Consider the following 20,080-nt stretch of genomic DNA (forward strand, 5'->3'; position numbering starts at 1 on the left):
TATAGTACCCCCAGCAGACGGCAAGCTTGGTGAGGTTCCCCGAGTCTGCCTGGAGTGCATCCTGTATCTCTGTGTCTGGCACAGAGCAGGTGATCATAAATATATGTTGTTTAACTGAAAGGAAGGCCTGAACATATCCCTACTCCCTCCCCTCCGGTTGCAGCCTCACTATCACAGAGAGAAGACAGGCGGGGAGCCAGCTGTGTGCACGTGTGCATGCGCACGCGTGTGTGTGCATGTGTGCACGTGTGTGCGGTAGCACACATACAGAGACCGCAGGCATCAGAGACAAGAACTAATTCACGTGGGAGGTTGTACGTGCGCAGGCACAGACAGGCACAGACAGGAACAGACAGACTGTTCACATCAACCCGGAAAGACAGCTCTGTACGCAGTGGGGGATCTATGTTTTAAAAAATACATTCATTGAAGTACAGGTAACACATACAGAGAAGTACTCATGTCAAAAGTATGCAGCTTGATGAGTTTTCACAAACTGAACACATGATGCTACCAGCATGCAGATCAAGAAAGAGCAGGGGGAGCCCCCCAATCCCCACCCAGACCACAGCGGGAGCTTTTAAATAGCCTGTTGCTGTAAACAGCAAGGTCCTATTGTACAGCACAGGGAACTATATTCAATACCTTGTAACTTCCTATAATGAAAAAGAACATGAAAAGGAATATCTACACATGTGCAAATGAGTCACTGAGCTTGCTGTACATCAGAAATAAACGCAACATGGGGGAGGGGACAGCTCAGTGGTAGAGTGTGTGCTTGGCGTGCGTAAGGTCCTAGGTTCAATCCCCAGTCCCTCCATTTAAAAATGAATAAAAATTAAAAAAAGAGAAATTAATACTACATTGTAAATCAACTATACTTCAATTAAAGAAAAAATAAAGGCCTGTGGCTTGACTCTGAAGCTGGGAGAGGGAGGCCAAGGGGGGTGTGGGAAGAGGGCGTCTGGGGGCTTCAGACCTCAGTCTGTCTCCCCTCCAGGGTCTGGGCTGCTCTATGAGATTTGCTGCTTTTCAAACCCAGGCCCCCTCCCCGATGCCTCCGTTTTCCCTGCCCGCCACCCCCAGCATCCGGTCTGCCCGGCCCGGGCACAGACCCCTCCTTGGCCGGCCTGGGGCCTGTCCACCCACCCGTTCATCCACCTCAGGAGCAGCAGCATCCCCGCAGCCCTGGGCTCAAATCAGCTGACGGCCAATTTGTGCGTTTCTCCCCACACCCAAGGGGCCAGACTGTGGGAGAGCATGGCTGCCGGGGTGACATCGCCCCCAGCCAGGCTTGTCATAGCTCCAGAAGAGGAACAGAACAGGGCTAAAATGAAGCCCACCCCAATGTCTTAGAACTGCAAACACAAGGCGGGGGGCGTGCAAAGACACGCCCCCTAAAACCAGCGCTCCCAGAGCAGAGCTGGCACGAGTGTATCGGGGACAGTCAGAAATGCCTAGTGACGCTGTGCGGGGCTGTGTGACCGGACATGCACAGGGACCCTGCTTCCGACTGCATATCTTACGGAGATTGCACACAACGCTGCGTATGTGGCAGGGGTTTTGTGTGTCTGGTGGTGCTGGGACGCTGAATGTGACAGGCCGGGAGTGGATCACTGCGTGGTTGTGTGCGCAGGGTTGTGTGTCGTGGGACTGTGAGAGGTGCTGGTGCGTCCGTGCTTGGGAGCCCGTGTGTGCGCGCACAGATGTCTGCGGGTGAGGGAGCGTGTGGGGAGAGTTTTGCTCTGTGTGTGTTTGCTCGCTGCCATCAGGAGGCTCCCTGTACTGGTGCGGGCAGGTCACTCTGGAGAAGGAGAAGGAAACAGGGGGTGGTGGGGGGAGGCTGCGGATGGGCTGTCCCTTCCCCCTAGGGTCTTGCCAGTTGGCCCCCTCCTCCTGGCTCCCAGCTCTGGGGACCATTCACCCTGCCCACCGCCTGCAGAAATGGGCTGGGTAGAGCCCAGGCTGGGGCCCGGATGCTGAGGTGGCAGGCAGGCCTGGGAGGAGGGGGTGGGGCCGGCGACAAGCCAGAGCGGCAGCCATCAGTCTGGGGCACCCTGCCCTGTGCTGAGCTGGCAGCTGGCGCTGGGAGCGGGCGGGGCCCCGCCCAAGCAGGCCGGGGCAGGCCGGGCATGGTCTGTCTGGGGCGAGGGAGGGGATGGAGTTGAGGGGGCAAGCCTGGGCCTTGTTTTACCAAGATGGAAGGTTGAGGGGCAGGTGGGGGTATCCCTTTTGTGACAGGGGACATGTGTCTGTGCACGATTACGCCTGTCATGGCCTGTGCGTTTGATCTGCTTATGCGCTTGTATTTCTCTCTTGTCGGATGCATGTATCCATGGGGTCTCGGGTAGTCCCGGGTGTGCGTGACTGGTACCCAGGGATGTCTGCGTGAGGGTCTTGCCTGGATGTGTGTATGAGAGGGCTGAGTGCCTGCATGCCTGTGTGCCTGCGTGCCGGCCGTGTGTGCACCCTTATGGGAACCCTACATGGTTTCTGTCTGTCATGTTTGTGACAGACACCTATGTGAGCCAGGGCAGGCCTTCTCCAAGGTGCGTGTGTGTGTGCAGGTCTGTATGTGTGTATGTGAATTCAGGTCTTGGGCCCAGAGAGCAGAGGGAGAGTGGGTGGCAGGGGGCCTGTGCAGGGTGGGTGGTGTGTGGAGGGGACAGGTCTGGGCTTCCTGGTTTGGGGCTTGGCCAGGTCCTGGGACCACTCTGTTCCTGCAGCAAATTCACATGCTCTTCCCACTCCTCCATCATGTCCCCTCTGATGGTTTTGATTGTGTGTGTGTGTGTGTGTGTGAGAGAGAGATGACCCACAAACCACTGCAACTCTGTGTGTAACTATTCCACTGATTCCTTACAGTGAGTTTGTGTTTGTGGCAATCCTAAAGACCATGTGTGCAGCATGTGAAATGGGCACGGCTAAGTGTGACACACTGCTGTGTGTGTGTCTGTACCTACAAGCCACTGGGTACGTGCCTTCATGTGTAGGGGTCCCACGATCCCCGTGCATGTGTGTGTGTCGGGCTAAGGTTGCCCCTCCCCAGCCCTCTCCCTGCTGGGGCCCTGGTGCATACACCCTGCTGCCTCCTCCAAAGCCTGCGTGTGCTGACACTCAGCTTCTTTCTGCTCCCAACCCCACCTCTTCTCACCACTCTCAGGGATCCTCCCTGGGGACCAGAAACCCTGGGCTGTGAGGTTGAGAACTGGGCCTCCTGTGGAGCTGGCGGGTTCCCCACAGTGTGCGTTAGTATAATGGAGCCAGAGAGAGGCCACATCAGCTAGGGGCTCAGGGGGCAGCCACAGCCAGTGGCACATGTTTAGAGCCAGGCTGAACTGGGTTCAAATTTAGACTCTCATACACTACACCTGCATGACCTTGGACACAGTCTCTGCCTCAGTTTCTCCTGTTTATTTTTGGAGTTGCTATAAGGATCCATAGGTGAACATAACACCCCTGGCATAGGGCTTGGCACGTAGTAGTCTCTGGACAAATATGGGTCCTTTACTGTTTAAGGAATCACTTTGAGAACACTTCAAGATCACTGTGAGATTTTGCAGAAACGGGCCATAGGAGTTGGAGGGGGCACCTGGAGCCCGATCTCAGGGTAGCATCTGGTCTCTGACCTTCAGGGGCTCTGCAGTGTGGACCTGGGCAAAGCCTGAGCTGGAGAATTCTCCAGATGTAGCCCCTGACAGGTCCGTTCCGACCTTGCACTAAGAGAGGCCCAGGCCTTGCACCCTCTCAGACAGAGGCACAGAGATGATGTCCAGGGTGTGTGTGGAGGGGGTGAGGGGGGGTACGAGATGATCTCGAAATGGTGGTCATGGAGTGACACCCCAAAAAAGCCAACATGCAGACTCCGAAAGACTACAGTCCATCAGTGGGGGAATCACAAAGATCTAGGAGAGGAAAAAAGAGACACCGTCCAAAGGACAGGCACACAGCCTCCAATTTCAGAGGGACAGAAGTCCCGACCCCCCAAGGACAGACACTCAGATCCCCCAGAAGAACAGACACCAGGTTCCCATTCCCGATTCTCCCAGGAGGATGGACACACGTGCCCCACCCCCTCGCCCCTGGAGAGGACGCGCAGAGGGCGGCCGGCAGGCCCCGTCCCTCCTGCTGAGTCAGGCTGTCCCGGCCCAGCCCGCGGGTGCTGGGCGGGAGCGGCCAGGCGCCGCTCCAGCTCCAGGGGTGGGGCGGAGGGTGAGTCACCCAGCGGCCCCGCCGGAGCCGCCCTGGGCCCCCGGCGGCCGTGGGAGCGCGAGGGCCCAGCCAATCAGCGGCCGCCACCCGGCCTAGCGCTCTGGCCCCGCCCCCGCCGCGGGCGCGGGCGCGGGCGCGGGCTCGGGCTCCTCGGTTCCCAGGGCCCCCTCGCCCGCCGGCCTGGCGCCCGGCCAGAGGGAGCCCGTGGTCCCTGCCTGGGGTGTGAGGCTGCAGGGGCCGGAGCACGGAGCTCCCAGGGAAGAGAGCCCCTCTCTCCGGGACTCCCACCTGCTGGTTAGGGGCAGGAGTGACAGTGACGGGGTTGGGGGATTGTCTCCTTCTTGCTGCCCTCCGAGCTCTTCCCAGATTGTCCCCTCCTCAAAGGAGACAACCTGCCTTGCTTCTCAGGCTCAGGGACTGGGCTGGCCTCACACTGTTTTTTCCTGCACGATCTTGATGGCAAAATTTCTCTGCCCAGAGTCAGCTGCACCACAAGCTGGGTTTTCTGCTTCAGAAAATACAGTCACTATTCTTGGGAGGGTCATTGTTCCTAAGACTCTGGTGACCCCCAGCTACTGAGACTGGCCTGGCGAGGGCCTGGGCCGTGATACAGACCTACACATACATATGCAGACTTACCTGAGCAGGTAGGGGTTATACAGACACACAGACACATAGAGACAGACCTGTGGATGTTACGCCCAAATTCTTATATACGTGGAACACACAGAGACATTATCAGCAATTTTCAGAAAGGCAAGCATCCCAGCTCTGTCCCTTAGCACTTTTCTGACTTTGAGTCTATCATTGAATCTCTCCCAATTGTTTATCTGTAAAATGGAAATAGCTAGAATCCTTTCCTTTCAGGGTTGTTGTGAGGATTAAAGGAAAAAAAAATTGCCTGGAAATTGCCTGGGACGTTGTAATCATTCAATAAACAGTAGCGACAATGATCTAGACCCAGAAGAATAAATATACCCACACAAACACACTCTTGGACCCACACTGATACACATACACATACACACACCAATCTTCAGACATCAATACATATGCAAGGACCAGGTGTGTTTGCATATAGAGACACAGACACAAAGAGCACCCCCCAGAAAAACAGCAACCCCCCGCAACAACTGTAAAAGCAAGTTTTACTGCCCAGGGTGTGATGGGAACAGCCAGCCCAGCTGGGCGGGGGGCGGAGGCCTCCGCGTCGGGCGGTGCCCACTCCACTCAGGCTCCCACTCAGCCCCAGGGAGAGGACGCTTTCATTCTTCCAACACGCCTCTCTCTGTCCCCCGAGAGCAGTCACCCCATCCTCTCTCCACTGTTACCTGAAATCGGGCCCCACCCTCTCCCAACATCCTGAGCCTCAAGGATTTGTGCTCCGTGTGTTTGGGGGGGCGTGATGGCCTGGCTTTCTGGGGAGGGTTAGGAGGTTGGCAGGACCGCCCTGACCACACCACTTCTCTGGCCTGGTGGATCCTGGAGGGCAGTGGGTGTGAGGATTTGGCTGGTAGCCCTGGAAGCAAACAGAAGGGGACCACCTGGAGCTGGGGGTAACCCTCTGGGCTTAGAGCCTCCTGGGCTCTGGACAGTTTTCAGGCAGCTTCTCTCTACTTTTTATTTTATTTTTATTGTGCTGAGAATGCTTAATATGAGATCTACCCTCTTAAATTTTACATATACAATAGAGTATCAGCTACAGGCACCATGTTGGTAGCATCTGGAATTCACTCATCTGGCACAACTGGGCTGCCCTCTACTTCGTCTTGTGCTTTTCATTCCCAGCTTCCTTGCCAGACCCTCAGCCCTCCCTGGAGCTGGGAATATTTGAAATGGTTCTCTGGTCTTTGGGGAAGCAAGAAGGAACTAGCTCCGAGCTCTCGGAGGGAGAGTCCTTTTCTGAGCAGCCATGGCCACAGCCGGCTGGTCTTCTGCTTTGCAGATTCCCGTTGCCCTTGGGTGCCCTCCCCCCATTAACATAGGAGAATACTTTTAGCATCTTAGGCTGCCAAAGCTGGAAGGGACCCCTAAGGTTACTGAATCAAGACCTGCGATGGAGGATCCCATGTCTGAGGCCACAGTGATTCTGTAGAAGTGGCAGTCGGATTGAACCTGGCGCTCCTGTCTCCTCGTGCAGAAAAGCCCGGGTCTCAGTGCCAGCTTCCCCACCCCTCCAGCCCCCATGTCCATTTTCACAGGTTTGTGTCCCTCCTGTGTGTTGTCTGATCCTAGGAGCTGGGGTTGGACACTTGAGCAAGGAGGCGACTCAGGCCCTGTCCTTAGGGACTTCAGCCTGATAGGGGAGGAGGGTGTCAGATCCAGGGAACAGAGAGACGCATGCCACATGTGGGACCTGGACACACCAGACTGGAAGGGTCTCACAGACTCAGATAGGTTAGCAGGCCATAGCCTGAAGGAGGGTTTTGAGGGAGAGGAGAGACACGGACAAGTCAGGGGGTGGCCTCTGGATGTGGGGCTAGAGGTCTTGAGGGAAGATGGATGAGGCTTGCTCTGTCCCCTTCATGGAGTAAACTTCGGCTTCCCACCATGGGGAATGGATTCTGGGGTTTGACCAGGTGACTGCTTTAAATGTTGCAAAATGGCCAGAGGGAGACCAGAATGTCTTGCCCAGGCCTGGACCTGGATGTAATGTCCTATAATGTAACTTCCAGGGCTGGGACGCTGGTCACCTTCAGGGGCTGGATCCCTGGGGGAGCTGGGGATCAGGGGATGATTTCACCAGTGCCTTGCCAAACTCCACTTGCCTGTTTCTGAACAACTCAGTCCAGGCTTCCCAGAGGCTAGCCGGCCCTTGAGTGTGGCCGTGTCCTGCCAGTGGGTCCTTAGAGGACTGGGAAGGCTTCCCAAATGCCCCAGCCTTCAGGAGATCCCTGCTCTCAGATTTCCTGCCCCCTTTTGCCCCTCCTGGGGCCTGGATGAGCCAGAAGGGTGGGGCTCCCAGTTGGCAAGACCCAATTTTGCTGGCTGGGAGTTTTTCAGGTGCTAATTAAGAGGAGCCACCCAGAGAGAATGACTTCACTTGTTCACACACACACCCTTCTGCCCTGCCCTCTCCTCTGCTCCCATTCACACGCCCAGCCAAGGCAGGGGTGGTGGGGCCAACCGAGGGAGCCCCACGGGGAAAGCAGGGATTGGGAGCTTACGTAGCTGTCAGCAAGCAAACTGCAGGCTCAGAACATTTTTGACATTTTTTTCCCCCCAGTCAAATGTTGCAGTTGCTGCATTTCCCGTTGTTCTTCTGGCTGAACTGGATGGGCAGAACTGATGTGGATGGGCAGGGACCTAGATTTCTCCCACGGGCCCCCAAATAGCCCCACTCAGGGGAGATCCTCCCTTGTCCTGGCCTCAGTCCAGGTAGCTGCAGCCCTGTGAGGTGAGGCCCCTTGGTGGGTCCACCTTCAGTACAGGCTGTGCGAGTTTCTCCCCATTTCTTCACAATTCTCTCTGTTTCCTAAATTCTTCCAAAAGTAAAACCAGGCTCCCTTCCATCTTGGGCTGCAGGTTGAGCGTGCCATCACACACCAGGGGGTCCCAGGTGCAGATCCAGCGGTATCTGGAGGAGAGTTGCTGAGTGCTGCTGACAGCCCAGAGCTCCCAAATTCCCGCTTTGGTGCTTGCTGCAACCCCCGTAGACCCCTAGGTCTTGGCTAATCTGGAGGCAGGACGGGATGTGAGTTTCTAGATTCTGTCAGGATGGGTGCTCGGTGGCGGGGGGGGGGGTCTGCCCCCACGCTCCGTGGTGCCCGGGACCAGCGCTGCAAGTCACAAGCAAAGGGGCTGGGCAGCCGTGCCCCACGTGGAGCGGGGAGGAGCAGGCTGGCTTGTTCCTCCTCCTCCTCCGTTCTGGGAATGCCCTGCAGGGGTCGCCCTAAGCCAGCCTTCCCGTACGGCGGCTGCGGTAGGGGCCCTCTGCAGAAGCTGGTCCCATCTCGGATCCCAGGCCCCCAGCTCGGACTCTGTTCTCCGTCCAGGGTCCTCCAGCCCTCAGGATTCTAGGATAGACCACGAGGGAGGGACAGAGACAACGTGGGGCCCAGAAGCTCTGAAGCGACAGGAGTGACAAATGTCGGTGGCCAGACGGCACATGCAAATGACATGCAAATGAGCCCAGCTAGTCCGCCCTGGCCAGAGCTGAAGGCATTTTGACCCAGTCCCTCTTCCGTAGCCTGGGGGCACCCAGAGACCTTGTCGCCTGTTTTCTGTCCATGGTCATAAGGATCCCATCTGTTCCGCTCCCTCCCTCCAAGTAACAGTGCCAGGCCTGTGCTGAATCCTTTAGAAACCTCACTGAATTGTCACGATAAGCCACTGGCTGGGACCATTATCCTCATTTGTACAAGGCTCCCGCGGGGTTGGATTAATGTTTCCCAGTCTCTCCCTTTTTCTCTTAGAGGGAAAAAAATGGCCAGGTAGCAAATGGGCTTGAACAGAAACAGGACCCTCCACTCCAGCCTCTGGAGAGCAGAGTCCTCCTGAGAAGTCCCTGAGAGCGGGGGCTCTGGTCTGCAGTTTGGCACAAAAGGACTCCTGGGGGTTGAGCATGGGGAGGACTCTGAAAAAGTCACCTGGAGCCTTCCCCTCCTTCTGCGGGGCGGCCTCGCCCTGCCGGACCTGGGTGTCCTTGACCAAGGCCCCCTGCTTGTGTACTTTGTCCTTTCCTCACTGGTGTCAGCGGTTTGACTTCAGTCCCCCTTGCTGGAGCACTCGCCCATCGCCCTGGTGGGGGGCCAGGCTTTCCCAGGAACTTTTAAAGGGGGTTTTGATGCAGTTTCTGTACCTCCCTCTTGCAAAAGGCCTTCAGGAGGCCTGAGGGGGGGTGTTGAGGGTGACACTGGTCACTTTCCTGGAGTAGAGTCCCCAACACTGAAGCCTGCACTGAAGCCCTGCTTCCCCAGGAGGTTTGACACAAGCTTTCCCTGGCACTTGGCTGGGCCTGGGGAAGCTGGGAGGGGGCTGGGACTGGGGCCAGGGGAGGTTTGCCCTGCCTTCTCCTCCAAGGACTCTGCTGCAGCCTGGGCTCAGGAAAGAATCTCCCCGCTCCCTACCCACCTTAATCCAGTCCCTGCCTGGCACTCTCCTTCCTTTACCCTGTCCTGCTGTCATTCCCACCTCCTACCCCATCCCCAGCCCCTGCTCATCTCTTCTCTCCTGGGTCTTGAGCCAAGTGCCCTATTCTCTGTGCTGGCTGCTTGGGCATCTTGGCTGGTCACTCCAGAGTTCCACTGGGTTTCTCTTCCCTGGGGCCTTGAGTGTTCCTCCTTGTTGCTGGGAATGAGGTGGCTTGAGGAATGAAGCTCTGGCACATTCCAGAGTTTGGAGGTGCTCATCTGAGCACCTGGGCTCCCTGGCATCTGAGTCCCCTGGCCTAGGCCTCCTGGGGGTAGTGATGGCACAGAGGAGCAGGTACATTGGAGGCTCAGTCCCAGCGGGCCTCATTCTACCACATCCACTCCCCACTCTGCCACACCTCAGGCAACCACATGCAGCCTCCGCAGCCAGGTGTCACAGAGGCCCTCTCCTCATCCCCTCCACTCAGCAGTCTCTCCTGCTTGCTTCCTGGGGCCCCTCCATGACCCCCTTCTCTGGAAGGGGCTGCCAGGTGCCCCAGCCCACAGTGCCCCCGAGTTGTTCTGTTGGTCTGATCATGTCTCTGTCTTTAAATCCCGCCCCACCCAGTAGAGGAGGAAAAGAGGTGCTGATTCGGGCTGAGAACAGATGGGCAGATGCAGGCACAGATGTGAGAAAGGGTCCAGGTTTGACGGACAGACCTGGTTCATATCCTGACTTTGCCACCCCTGGTTGTGTGACCTAGGACAAGTAATTTCACTTGACTGCATCTCGGTTTCCCCATCTATAAAATGGGGTTAATTAAGGGCACAGTATGTAAAGTACCTGGCAAGTAGTTGTTGTGTATTAAGTGATAATGATTCTTGATACATGTAATAGTATCAACAATTGAGACAACTTCCTGGGAGAGAGGTCTTCTCTGGAACCCCTAAAAGTAGGGAAAGACCCCTCTTGATGTTCAACCCCTGCTTCCAAAAGCTGGGTGTCCCTGGGGTTGTTGTGGGCTCTGAAGCTGTCTCCCTCCCCATCAGCCCCAGTTCCCCTCTGCAAGGATTCGCCAGCTGCCCCTGGTAGGGCCTGCCTGGGCAGGTAAGCACAGTGCTCTGAAAGCCAGCACTGGGGTTTAAGCGTTCTTCTCAGTGGCTGGGAGCCTCCCTGGGCGCCCTGCCCTCGGAGAGGCTAGGGGAGCGGGCAGAGGGTGTGGGCCTGAGCAGCCAGTAGGAGGTGGGGGGCAAGGTGTGGGTCCCACTGGAGCATTCTCGGGGGAGGGGGGGTGGGGTGCAGTGTGCGGATGGCTGGGGCTAGTTTCCTTCCTGAGTTTCGATCAGTGGGGCGGGTTTAAGGCTGGGATCTGTTGAGCCAGCAGCTTTTCTTTAGGAAACTTGAGAGCCTTGAAGAGAGAAAAACAAGTCTGTTCCCCATCAAGTCCGGGGCACTGACCCTTCAGTAGGGGGGATTTTTGTCTCTGATGGAGCACCCTCTCCAGCAGACGTGTGCCTGGGGTGGGGCTGGGGACTGTGGACCTTCACAACAACCCTCGCACACACATTGTAACACACAACCTCACAACATATTCACACCCCTCTACCTTCTTCCTCTTTACACACTGATGTACACAAATGTCTTCTACGAAGCACATTCATAGAAGCTATGTATTCACACTCCCACCCTTACACACACACACAGAGCTGGCTCACACATTCACACACAAACTCTACTTTCACTTTTACTTGTACACACACACGGAGACCTACGATCACGTACAACCTCTTTTCACATTCACTCTCATTCCCTCACATTCATGACCAGCTCCCTGCAATACACTAACCTGCATGTATTTGCACACATGTTCACACACGTGTCCCTGCTTTCTTTTGCCCCAGGTCAGAAGGGCAGTTGTCCTCAGATGACAGTCAGAGCAAGAGTCCCAGGAAAATCAGCCTTTAGTAGGCTAGGCCAGCTCGTGACTGGGGACTCAGAATGATAGTAATTAAAAAAAAGCTAATAGTTAGTGGGTACCACCCTGTGCTAAGTGCTGTTCTCAGCATTCTATGTGTATCGTCTTGTTTGACATACACAGAAACCCTGTGAAATAGGGACGATTATCCCCTTGCCATAGTTCAGAATGCAGAGGCACAGAGAGGTTAAGTCACTTACCTGAGACCACACAGCTAGTCAGTATTGGAGACAGCATCTGAACCCAGGCAGTTTAAGCCAGCTGGGACTCCTTTTTTTTTTTTAAAGAAGATCTTATTTTTATTTTTATGTAGGGGGAGATAGTCAGGTTTATTTACTTATTTATTTTTAATGGAGGTGCTGAGGACTGAACCCAGGGCCTTGTGCATGCTAAGCACGTGCTCTACTACTGAGCTATATCCACCCCCTCAAGACTTCTTAAAGTCTAGAAAAATGCCCAGAAATCACTAGGGCTTTAGGTCCCCATTTGGGGACCTGTTTGGGGGTCTCTGGCCTTACTTCCCCACCAGGCGCCAGGGAGGACGCAGAGAAAGGACTTCAGGGAGATCACCATCAGCCCCTGCTTCTGATCCACCTATTGCTGCCACGCTGGCTCTTGCCGGCCCCAGGTCCCGTTCCAGTTGCGAGAGCGCCGGCCGCCTGCAGGGGGAGTCAAGAGTGGGAGAAGCCGGGCTCCTGCCTGGAAGGGAACGCCGGGAACGGATCTGTGCCTGGAAAATCCTGGAAACACGTCTGGGACCAGGACTGGATTAGACTGCACCGTCCACCGAGCGGCCGGCTGGCTCCCGCGTCTACGGGGTGCGCGCGTGCGCACTTGCAGACGCGGTTTCCAGACTTCTCATCAGTGGACTTGATGAGAAGTCCTGAGAATCCATGCGAGGGAATACTCTGGGTCATTCTCGACATGAATCCTTCGATTAAGGGTCTATTTATTGACACAGACAGGGTGAAGCTGGCTAGAAATCTGTAAGTGTAATATGATCTCACTTCTGGAAAATACATATTTATAGGAATAAATGGTGTTCACATTATGGTAGAATTTAGCACTGTACTAGACATATGAATACACACACACACACACACACACATATACGTAATCATAAGATGCAAACTACATGAGGGTGTAGCTTTTTATCTTTTCGTTTACTACTTTATACCTAGTGCTGGAACAATACTTGGCCTGTAGAAAGTGTCCAATAAATATGGGTTGAATAAATAATGAAAGGTATTTACATATGGAAAAATCTGGAAGATTCTACACCAAAATGTTAATAGCAATGACTTCTAGGTGGTAGTATTTTGAAAGACTTTAATTTTTTCTACCTTTATTTTATTATCTGTTGTTTTAAATGTTTCAGTAATGAATTTGTGTTATTTGCATAAAGAAAAGGAAGTGCCACCAGCCTTGGGATCTTTTCTGTCCTCCACATCTTGAAAACAGGAGCCTAAACTTTAAGAAGCCAGGCAGTGGGTGGGATCGGACTTTTCTTTCCTCTCCAGTCCCCCACCCAACTTCTTCCTGCGGGTTGTCTCTGTCTGCCCCCTCCCTGCCCATAAGTTTCTGCTGGCACAGCTCCCTGAGCTTTTGTGCCACCTTAGCAGGTGAAGTCGCAGAACAATGGAGGGCCTGATGTAGGAGCCAGGAGAAGGTGCTGGGCAGCCCCCAGCATCCTCCCCACCAGCTAAGCCAGGGCTGCAAGCAGGCGACTCTGGGGCCAAGAGGAACTGGGCTGATGTTGCAGCAGGAAGAAGTGAGGTTAGACCTTAGAACTTCCTGCCAATAACAAGTGTCTGGATCGGGTCAGGGAGGTCACAGAGCCAGTTTCCTTTTCTGGAAGGTGGCAGCTGCACTCCCTTCTTACCTGCAGGGGATTATTCCGTGTATCTCTGCATACTAAATGCAGTGCTTGACGCTAAGAAGTGCCCAGTAAATATTACTGGTGGATGATAGCATGTATGAGCTTGTTGGGATGGTGGGATGTGTGGGTGGGGGCTTGGGGTCCTCTTTTTGGGTCTCTGTCCTAGTCTCATGGCTCTGTACTGCAGGATAAAATGAGCCCTGGCTTAGTGGGTCCTAGTCCTACCTTTGCTGTGTGCCCTGGCAGGTTGCTTGCTTTCTCTGGGCTTCAGTTTCTGGCGCTATGAAATAAGAGTGTTGGACAATATAACCGTTCAGATCTCTGCTCTGATGTCCTACAACAACTGGCAAGTATTATGCGCACATGGGGTGCTTTAGCTGTGAGGTCAATCTCCAGTTGTGTGGTATTGAGATTTTCTTAGCTAGAGTCTACGTTCCTTAAGACTCAGTCTGTGTTGCCACGGCACATGCCACACAGGCTGGCCTGCCTTGCCCTGCCTTGCTGGCACTCGGCATGCTGCTGTCTGTGTTCCCTGGCCCGGTGACCTTCCCCTACCCTGGACCCAGCCAGTGGTTCCTGTCCTTGTCACCGCTGTGACTCAGTAGTTACGTGGAGGAGGGGGCCATGGTTTTTCCTTTTGGGGAGTGGGTGGGCTGCAGGGCAGAGGCGTCAGTGGGCTTAGAGATTAGATTGGACATTAGGAGGATAACTCTCAGGATCGATTGCGAGAGATGCCCACTCTCCGTGTTCCCCCTCCCAACCCTGCTTTCATTACTTCTCTTTTCTGGAAAAGAGGTTAAACCTCTATTTTCCCATCTCCCAGTCCTGACAGTGAATGCTGTTCTCATTTTATTTCTGGGTATATGTGTGTTCGGGATTGGGACCATCTCCTCTTTTTGAGACAATGACTCCTAGTTACAGATGTGTTTGGTATCACAGTTCAGGCACGCTTACACAGACATACACACCTAGGGAACACAATTTTGTGGCGTAGTATTACGCCTTATCCCCTGTGAAGCGCTCTGCTCGAGACCCATTAAATTGATTTCACCGCACACTCCTGGGTTGTAACTTGCAGTTTTGAAAATACTATTCTCTCCGGCTGAGGTTCCTTGGGGATGGGGACAGAGATCCAAGCCCCGCCCTGCGCCCCACGCCCAGGGCTTAGCTCCTTAGATGGCCATGGGTGGGATGCTGGGGAGAGGGGCTGAGGAGGTGCAGGGAGCTGGTCCAGGTAAACCCCACCTCCCAGTCCAAGAGCTCCTGCTGGGGCCTGGACCTTATTTTCCTAGGGTTGTTGGAATTCTGGAAACTTTCCCCTCAAAGTTGCCCTGTGGGCTTTTGACCCTCTGGCGTGTGGGAAGGCTGTCCTTAGTAACGTGTCTCATAAATATTTGCCAAATCAAGATTGGTTGCTGGCAGCGGGAAACCCACTGAACCTGACTGCGTCAGAGTGCAGTGGCTTCTGATGAGTAAGCCTGGACTCTTGGGTTTCTGGTCTGAACACTTCCCCCTTCCCTCTCAGTCTAGCCCTCTTCCCTCTCCCAGGCACCATCAGTTTGCCCCTAGAGGTGTGTTCCTGGCTCTCACAGTCTGAGACTGTCCCCTCCACGGAGAGGCCTCCAGCTTCCTCACCCTTGGCCAGCGGGTGCTGGAGCCAGCTCATCGTGCAAACTTGCCAGAGCTAATCGTCCTCACCTCTGCCCGACTCTGCAGTCAGTGACATCATGTCAGTAGCTTGAAATCAGCCATGGCGGGAGTTATTTACACCCCAGGAAATGGCAAACATGACAAAACAGAGAGGTGTTGTCCCAACCTGGCGGATGGTCAGCTGTTACAGCAGGAGCACCTGCTGCCCAGCGCTGGGGCCCAGCGAGTCCCCTCCCCGGCCTCTCTCCCCCGCACCCAGCAGAGGGGAAGCTTCTGGTTCTCTGTTGACTAGGGAAACACGTGTACAAGCAAATTGCCAGAAAGAGTCTCAGAGGTGCGAGATAGACGACAGGATGCATTAGACGATCTGGGTCCTTGTCTTGGCTGGGCCTCTTCCTGTCTTTGAGATCCTGGACAGTTGCTTTTTTCTTTTTTTAAATGGAGGTCCTGGGGATTGAACTCATGACCTTATGCATGCTAAGCATGCGCTCTGTCACTGAGCTGCATCCACCACCTTGGGCAGTTGCTTTTGTTTCTGCATCTGTAGACTGAACAAGAATAATACCCATTTCTCAGATTGTGGCGAGGATTAAAGAGGATGAAGGATCTGCAGGGCCCGGTAGAGTGAATGGCACTCAGAGGGTCCTCAACAGCACTTTGAAAAGTGCTTCATAAAATGTGAGCATGTTGTACGTGGGAAACGGTGATGACTCCAAAGTTAGAGTTTGGCGTTGTCCCTCCACACTCTCACTTCAACCTGCAACTTGGAGACAAACATTTACATTCTGAGTTTCCAGGCAGAGCTTTGCAAATGCTTCCTCTCCAAGGCCTCTGTCTTGGGAATGCACTCTTTGGGGGTTTGGGGGCCTCTTGGCAAGGAGGGGCTGTGGAGGTAGCAGCTTGGCTCACCTATGGGTCCCCCCTTCCGTGTGGCAGTAAGCCCATTCTCTGGATGGGCACCACCTTCCTGCATCACCAGTGCAGTGAGGAGGGCAGGACCCGCCCCCAGCTCAGCAGGCAGGAGGGTACCAGGCACAGCAGGCCAGAGTAGGTGTTCTCTGTCTGGCCTGGGGCGGAGTGAGGGGCAGTCCTTTCATCCCCTCCCTCCCCTTCTGCCCCGACTGGCCAAGAGGGGTGTAATTCAGGGGAGATAGAAACTGGCCACGTCTGATAGGTGCTGCTCCCTCCTTGCCTTCACTGGCTTTGGGGAGGTTTGAACAGGGTCAGGGTTGATCTGTGTTCTGTGTAAACCATCAGCACATGGAGGAACGCTGGACCTTTTTATAATCATGTTTTATTTGAATGTGAATTTGAAAACTTAGAACCAGCACACAAAAGCTACATCTTTAAGGATATTATTGCTTAGGGTCAAGATAAGAAAAAAGTGAATTGATCACTTATATGTGGAATCTAAAAAAAAAAAGGACACAAAGGAACTTATTTACAAAATAGAGACAGACTCACAGACACAGAAAACAAACTTGTGGTTACCAGCAAAGTGGAGGGATAAATTAGGAGCTGGGGGTTTGCAGATACTAACTCCTGCATATAAAATAGGTAAACAACAAGGACCTACTGTATAGCACAGGGAACTATGTTCAATACCTTGTATGGCCTATTATGAAAAAGAATATGAAAATGAATATATATATATATAAAATATATAAATGAATCACTATGCAGTACACCAGAAAATAACACATTGTGTATCTTTTTTAAAAATTATTTTATTTTTTTAACATTTTTTATTGATTTATAATTATTTTACAATGTTGTGTCATATCATTGTTGATTTACAGAGAATCAAAAATATTGTATAGTGTACTTCAGTAAAAAGAGAAATTGATTTTGAATCAATTTAAAGAAAAATATTAAGTACTTCATTGTACCTACGGCGTTACATAATGGCAGGTGGTGGAGGCTGAATGTGAATGGCTGATGTTTGAGAGATTCGGGAGATGCTGGTCCAAATTTGGCATGTACTTTCAGCTGCAAAGGCCGAGCCGAGGAAAGCTTCCCTGGTGCCTCGATCAGGGGACGTCATGGGCAGTCCGTGGTGGGGGAGGGGAGGCTGATGAAGGCAGAGACCACTTGAGCCTTTTCTGTCCAATTGCCCTCAAACCACAGGACAGTGACCAACCCCTTCGTTGCCTGTGTGATAGCCGGGAAGATCCGAAGGGGTGTAAATAGCCCAGCCTCATGTTGACCCCAGGAGATGACTTCAGTTGTCCCTGGAGTGCCAAAAAGAATGCCTGTTGCTCCTGCTTGAAGAAGACACCTGGACCCATGAGACCTGTACCTGTATCTACGGTGGCGCCTCCAACACTTTATTGCACTGGCTGGTTTTCACACAGATTCCTCACCTCTCCCTGGCTCCCCTTCCAGACTGCAGATACCTCAAAGGCAGGGACTTCTATTAAATTTTGTTTAACCTGGGCTGGCGCGGTGTCTGGCTTACTTATGGTAGTGCTTAATTAACGTTGATCAGGGATGAATGTTGAGGAAAGGGTTTCACTTTTGGATCTGCTGTGTGACCTTGGGTAAGTCATTCTATGTCTCTGGGTTAAGGTGTCTTTCAACACTGACATTCCCAGGTCTCTGGGAGGAGCACAGGGAGGGGGTTGAATGTAAGACTCGAGCCCAACTGCCTCTGCAAATCCTGGCCCGGCTGCTTACTGGCTGTGTGGCCTTGGGCAAATTATTTGTTCCCTCAGAGCCTCCCTCTGTAAGGTGGTGGTAATAATAGGGCTCATAGAGTTGTTAGGATCAAATATGTACTATATGTAAGGTTCTTAGATAAAAGTACAGCTGGGTGGATTCCCCAACAGCTGAACATAGTATCCAAAGGACATACACTGGGAGGATGTCAAACTGCAGAGGGAGGGTTTCTGGTGGCATGCCACAGGGCTCTGCCCTTCTTTTCCTCCAAGACAATGGATCAAGTTGAATAGAGGAATTTCTCACTACTGCACCAACATTCACATCTGCAACCAGGGCAGTCCCTCTATTCTTCCCCCTGTTCTGTGTATTCTTCATGGGACTGTGCATTCTTTCAGGGTGGGGTGGAGCCTTATCCATCTTATAGTTCCTTTATCATTTAGTTCAGTGCTCAGCCCACAGCAGGAGCTCAATTACACACACACACACACAAACACACACACACACACACACACACACACACACACACACGACCGTATTTGCATGCTCCCAACCTTGGGGCGGGGGGCATGGGATGGGGAGTGATCAATGCTTTGGAGAACAGAATTGAGAGTTACGAGGATCTCCAGAGGTTGAAAATGGAAGGAAATCAACAAGATGGAATTGAATGGGGAATCATTCACTTATCAAGTATTTACTGAGCAGCTACTGTATGATGGACACTGTTCTGAGTGCAGAGGATACAGAAGTGAGCAAAGAGACCAAACCCCCGCCTTTGTGGAGCTGACATCCTAGTGCAGAGAGAATGACAAACAAAACGGGTAAGTGAGGTATATGGTGTATTAGGAAGTGCCAAGTGCTAAGTGGAAAGAGACAAAGCAGGGAAAGTGATAAGAAGTGTCAGAGGAGGGATGGCCTCAGTGCTGCAATTTTGGTTTGGGGCAGCCCAGGGAGGTGACTTGCAGCTACATGGGGGTCTGGGAAGGAGCATTCCAGGAATCGGGAACAGCAAGTGCAAAGGCCCTGAGGCAGGAGTGTCCTTGGTATGTTTGAGAATAAATAAGGGGTTAAACTAGGTTAGGCCCCTTTCATGCTTTGTACTTTTCTCTCCTTGTCATAATTGCAGTTAAATACTTGTCTGATTACCTGTTCAGTGTCTGTTTCTCTACTAGACTCTAAGCTTTCTTGGTGCAGGGGCTGGGTCTTGTTCTCTGTTAAATTCTTAACTCTCAGCACAGGCCCTCGCGCACAGAAGGTGTTCAATTGCATTTTGGTGAGTCAATGAATAAAAGGGCTTCTGGATCAAAAAATCAACTGCACGGGCAGAAGAGGCTTGAGAGCAATTAGAGAGAAAGAGCTTGAAAAGTCGTAGCTGTGGCCAGGGGTGAACTTAGGATAGGGCAGTAAGGGAAGGGGCTGCCGGGGAGCGACAAGAAGCTGTGCTGGCCAGGGGCATTCTTGAAGGTGGGACCAGGGTGGGCAGGGGCTGCAGAACATGAGGTGTGATTGAGGATGGTTGACTTGGAGCAGGGGGTGTGACCCATTCAATAGAACCCATTCTATTGCACTTTGCAAACCTTGGTACTTTTTCTGCTGTAGGATTAGGATCCCTTGGTGTAACTTTGTGTGCAGGAACAAATCACTGAGGCTGTGAGGGGCCTAGCATTCAAATCTCCAAATCTTTTTGTCATTTTCTCCATCACTGCGTGATTTTATTTTTTTTAAATTGGGAAGACGTATGTTACAGCAGTGTTTGAGAACTCAGGAATTCAAGAAGGTCCTTGGGTGTAACTGTCATGGAAAAGAATTCATCTCTTAGAACAAGCACTTATGGGTGCCTAGAGTAAGCCAGACCCTGAGCTGGATGGAGGGGTGGATAAGACAGACATTGTGGAGACATGATCAAAGGTTTGTCTAGTGGACTGCTCTGTGGGGCAGTGATCTGAGCTAGCTGGGGGCCCTGGCTCCAGCCTGATCAGCTGTATTGGTGGCCTTGAGCAAGTCACTGAAACCACAGAGTGCTGGGTCAAAGCAGTCTTAGAGCTCATCTGGTGCAATCTGAAGTTACTCAAGGGAGCACAGACTTTGCACCCTGCCCTACGTCCTGTGGGTTCTCAGACTCCTCAAGTGTGAAATGAGGGCATTGGACCAGAGGGCCTTGAAGCTCTCTGGCTCTAATATTCTTTAATATTACAAATATGAGGAAGTTCCAGGGAGGTAGATTAGGCCCTGTTCCAAGTGTGACCTCTGCCTTCCAACCTCAGTACTGATGGGGGCAGTGGGATGGTGAAGTCAAGTCCACGGAGATCTTTCTCAAGAACGTTTGAGGAAGGAAGGCATCCATCCCTCCTTGCCTCTGCAAAGTGGTCCCCAGAGGGTAGAGTCTGGAGGTGGGTCCTCGATGGGGTTCAACCCATTTCCCAGTTTCTCTTTCTGGACTCCGAGGCTGCTCCGTGCTGCCTTCCCTCTCCACGGTGTAACTAAATCTCTGCTAGGATCCTTTCTCTCCTTTCTTCCTCACCTGGGCCTTCAGTCCCTTGATTGGCTTTTTTTTTTTTTTTTAATTTCAATGTACTTCAGCAAAAAAATCAATTACTTAAGTAATTAATTAAATTTTTAAATTGGAGTGTAGT

The sequence above is a fragment of the Vicugna pacos genome, chromosome 12 (genome assembly GCF_048564905.1).
Source record: "Vicugna pacos chromosome 12, VicPac4, whole genome shotgun sequence".
Taxonomy (NCBI): domain Eukaryota; kingdom Metazoa; phylum Chordata; class Mammalia; order Artiodactyla; family Camelidae; genus Vicugna; species Vicugna pacos.